The sequence below is a fragment of the Lactuca sativa genome, chromosome 8, assembly GCF_002870075.4.
Source record: "Lactuca sativa cultivar Salinas chromosome 8, Lsat_Salinas_v11, whole genome shotgun sequence".
Taxonomy (NCBI): domain Eukaryota; kingdom Viridiplantae; phylum Streptophyta; class Magnoliopsida; order Asterales; family Asteraceae; genus Lactuca; species Lactuca sativa.
Genome location: NC_056630.2, coordinates 28,374,766 through 28,379,507, shown reverse-complemented (window position 1 = coordinate 28,379,507; position 4,742 = coordinate 28,374,766). Strand labels below are relative to the sequence as shown.

Genomic DNA, 4,742 nt, shown 5'->3' with positions numbered 1-4,742 from the left:
ATTGTTATCAAAATTTTCATTTATATGGTTAATCGATTTCCCTTATTAAAACCATACATTCATAAAAGTTCAAAATTATAAGATGGCTTAATAACTTAAGACCAATTTTCATTTTTGTTCCAGATAAAAATATATTTAGAAAATCCAAACATTATATAATAATATGTAGAACATAAGTTAGATTGGGGAGAAAATAAAGTTATTCATACCACACTACTTCAATCTTCAACCTATTATGCTATAGTTGCTACATGAAGAATTATACATATAGATAAAAAAGATAGTTGCTACATGAAGAATTATACATATAGATAAAAAGATAGTTCCTTTAGGAACAGTAAATGGTTCTTATTAGAGCACTTCTATATTTTTTTATTAGTAGTCAACGATACTGTTAATATTGTAAACGGCACCGTCTGTATGGGCCAATAAAAATGGGCTTGGTATGTATACATACACGTTCCTTTTTTCATCAATTGCAAGCTAAAATCGGATCGTTCCCCACCCCTCCCTCATCCAATAACTTCCTTATCCTTTCTCAATCTTCTCTCAAACGATCATTACTCACACCATTGTTGATTTTCAATCCGGCTCCAACCAACTCTTTTCTCATGTCCACCGTCGCCAGAGGGTAGTGTGATGTTTCCTTTCAGCCAGCTCCAATACCGCATGGTTTTGAGTGAGCTCCATCGTCTCAGGGATGCTTTACCCGTTCCTTGAATGATCGTCTTCATCACAAGCTGCTTAGATTCGCCGATTGTCATCGATTTCTATTCACCATTGCAGCAACACAACCTCCACTCCGATGCATCAAGGTAGCGACAACCCAACAACATAGGTTATTTTTGGTTTTACTAATTAGAGCGTCGGTTGTTTTTTGGTCGATTTTTTTCTTATTTTGGTTGATTGTTTCTCTCATTCATCTTAATCTGTTAATGTTTCATCTATTCACTTTATTTGATGTGGAGGATGCGTTTATTGAAGAAGATATGACATTTATTAATGAACGGTCCGACGGTTCAAAATTGTTGAATATTGGCTTGTACTTGAAAGGTCAAATATTAAAAGTCAAATATGGATTCATAATTTACTGTGAAAGAATTGTTCAGATGTTTCTCAGTGCTTCATTATGTCCATAATTTGTTGATACTTCTTTATAAGTCAGATTGATATAAAATTGCTTCAAATGCATACAATATGTGTCATCTCATCAGTATTTTGGTTTATTTGGATTTTGTTAAGCCATATTTACATGATGTGAATGTCCCAAAAACATTTGCATTGTATATAAACATAAATATGTAAAGTTGTCCTTTACAAGATGTGAATGTCTCAATATATGACTATAATACCCTTCATTTGATTCTTGTCTTTCAATAGGTTCATGGATGACGGATATACAAGCAATGTATATAGACGAAAACATTTTTGTTTGAAATAGCTCTAGACAAGGTAAACATGCTTCCATGTTATTTCTTTCATATCTAATTTAATTATTTGACTAATATTCAAACATATTTATTGATTAAATGTGTGGATGAAATTTTGTTCCTATATAAGTTGTGTTCATTGGGTTGATTAGAGGGTTAAATCATGGAAACAATTGTTTGCAGCTAATTCCTTTCCATTTAGCAATACTATTTGGCTGTGCAAATCTCAATTTTTTGCTATTAGATGAAACTTTGTGTGATTGTTTTAGTGATGTTTAAAAAAGAAATCTCGATATTTGTTGTGTTAATACCATCTATGTTCATCAATAGCAACGTGATCCATGTCTGTAAAAATTAAGACTTTTTTAAGTTAGTGAAGAAAAGAAGAGGTAAATTTTGATTTTTTTTAAATTTGTTTTAGTCTATTACTTGAAATTTCATTTTTTATTTTCATACTTTGATTCTTTGACATTTCTTAACTTAGGTTCGTAGTTGTAATTTAGGAATTCTTCCATTTGATAGTGCTCGTGTGGGATCTATTAAACACCTCATTTCCATGATTTTCACTGTTCGGTTCTTTATGTATTGAGTAAGAAATAAACACCCATAATCCCATAAATAGCTTACGAGATTAAGTCTTTATCCAACTTAATCGCATTAAGTATAAAAAAAAAATAAATAAATAAATAAATTGCTAAAATAGCAATATACTTTTCTCTGGTTTATAAATATGAGCAACATACTTTAGTTTTAAGTTTTATCCTATAATACCAACATACCTTTAATTCTCCAACCAATTTAATCAATACATGTTTTTTATGCCTTACCGAGAATGCTGACGTTGCATTTCTTCTAGAACTGCCACATAATCTTACAAAAGGCAAATGACATATAAGCATTGTGAATGTCAGCGGTTTGAGGTTGTCTGCAGATCGCAATGCCTTATGCAAAGGAAGTTAAGATACAACTATTAAGATTAGTGGCGAAGCCAAGGTCAAAGTAAAAGGGTATTCCAATTCGGTTCCTCGCTTTCAAGTTTAAACCCAAATTCATTCGAAAGTTTGAGAAGTTTGTGTTGCTTATATAATAAATGTATAGGAGTTGTATTTCATGTTATGGCCAATGTGGGACAATTTTAGAATTATAAGAAACAAGTTGATGGAATATAAGATAAAAACTAAAAATAAAATAAAATACACCCGTGTTAAAGCCAAGATTCGAAAAAGAGACATCCAAGTTAAAAGTTGAACACTTTACCACTTGTACAACTCGGTACTTGTGTTTAATTTTCACAACATCATAACATAATCGGTATAAAATCTGTATAATACTGTATAAACTCTTTTTATATTGCTACGAAAATAAAAGAAAAGAAATGTTAGAAAGAAGATTCGAGCTTTCAACCTTCAGAATAAGGCCCAATCACCATAACCACCTAAACCAACTACAACTTTTATTGTTATTTTGCTAAACATATGTATATTAAGGACCGCAACATAAACGAAACCTTCTTAAAAAATTTATACTATTGAAAATTTTTTGAGGGGCATCCCGGGATACCCCGGGATCCAATGTAGATCTCCCCATGATTAAGGTTGGAATTAGATCAAACAAAATCTGGAATCTTCAATTTTGTTCCTATATTGAAACATGGTTAGGAGATGGATCCTATAAACTTTGAAAAGTAACTCAGGTTAATTCATACATTTATTATTTGTTTGAAGGAAACTTGCAAGAAATAATATAATGGCTTTTTGGTGTGTGATGAACCCATTCCAGGCCAATGCAACATGGTGTTTATAGTTACGATCAAACACTTTCAAATATGATAATTAATAGGGTAGATTTTTCAAAGTATAACATCCTAATTTAAAAAATGAAATGACATAATTGCCCCTAATATGAATTAGGTGGTGTTTGGCTAAGCTTTTTAAAACAACTTACTAGGTTCCATACCACTATAAGTTAAAAAAATGTTTAGATGAAAATAACTTATTCCGTTGGGGAATCTCTAATAAGTCATTTTTTCATAAGTTACCATACACTTACTTATTAACATATAAGCTAATAAGCTAATAAGAAAAAAGTTTTTTTTTTTTTGCCAAACACCCCCTTACTCTTACTTTTTTTATTTACATATCTTTGTTTTTGCATTTCTTGGATTTACATCTTACATTTAGTTTTCCTGCGAAAAATTTTATATAAATAAATATTCGGTCTTTGTACTCTACTTGCTGGAATATTGATGTAACATTGGGTCTTCGAGAAAAATATTTAGAACCTCTCTATACCAAGAAAATGCTAAAAATCCAAGGTGAATTTAAGCTTTTCATGCTCATCGTTGCCTTAATAAGCAACAAAATCGTCATTTTTCTGACTAGGGTTTTGGAGATCACAACATATGTTGTGAACCCTTTGTAGCTCAAGAAACCTCAATCTTAACACTCAAATACCCAAATCAACACAAGAAAGTAGCCATCAAGATCTAAGAGTCGAGGTTAGTTTATCCTTCCATCTTCATATATACAAGACTTCTCATAAGGTATTCAACTTTTCTCTGAAATACTCTCTTCGCAACTTGTTACAGGTGAAGCGGACAACTGATTGGACAATCCTCCCATCATATATAATACCTCAACCCACCATTCTGATCCATGCGGAGCGGGGGCTCCTTACTCTCTCTCTCTCTCTCTCTCTCTCTCTCTCTATATATATATATATATATATATATATATATATATATATATATATATATATATATATATCAACAATCTTAAAATGTGTAGCTAAATTTGTAAATTTCAATCGGAATGATATAAAAAAATTATTTTTGTATTTTTGCGACAATATTCCATAATTTTTTTAGTATTATCTTTAAACAAAGTTCACCTACTGATTACCAACCGATGTTAGAATTTAAGTTATAATTCAAGAATCGGTATGAGAACCCTTTTTAAAATCTGTGATTTCGACCTTATTGTATGGGGTATCACGAAATCTGATTTGGGATAATCCAAGAACAAATAGAATTTGAATACATGCCTTTTACAAATTATGAAACATAGAAATATCTTGCAATTGATTGTGTATTTCCAAAGATAACTTACAGAGAGAATAACAGCTATCGTTCTTTCGTATCTCAACTTGTGCAACATCAACCTTTCAATTTAATACCAGAGAGATGACAATTGTGTAGGGAAACATCACCTCTTTTTAATGGACGCAAACCATGATTTTTTGGTAGGAAAAGGTCGGTCTAGCTCGTTTTCTCCATATGGATTATTTTTCAAGCACCTAGACCCTGCGGGGAAC

The 4,742-nt window shown here is 31.4% G+C and overlaps 1 long non-coding RNA gene across 3 annotated transcripts; it reads left to right on the top strand.

Moving 5' to 3' along the window:
• The first annotated feature begins 468 nt into the window (after positions 1-468).
• LOC111913193 (uncharacterized) lies at positions 469-4,277 on the top strand. 3 transcript variants are annotated; one of them, XR_002857459.3, is made up of 4 exons: positions 469-815; positions 1,381-1,452; positions 2,287-3,927; positions 4,018-4,277. It is a non-coding gene; the product is annotated as an uncharacterized LOC111913193 (long non-coding RNA). The 3 variants fall into 3 exon arrangements; XR_006185488.2 differs by having other exon boundaries at positions 476-815; positions 3,812-3,927; XR_002857458.3 differs by having other exon boundaries at positions 1,381-3,927.
• Positions 4,278-4,742: the final 465 nt, after the last annotated feature.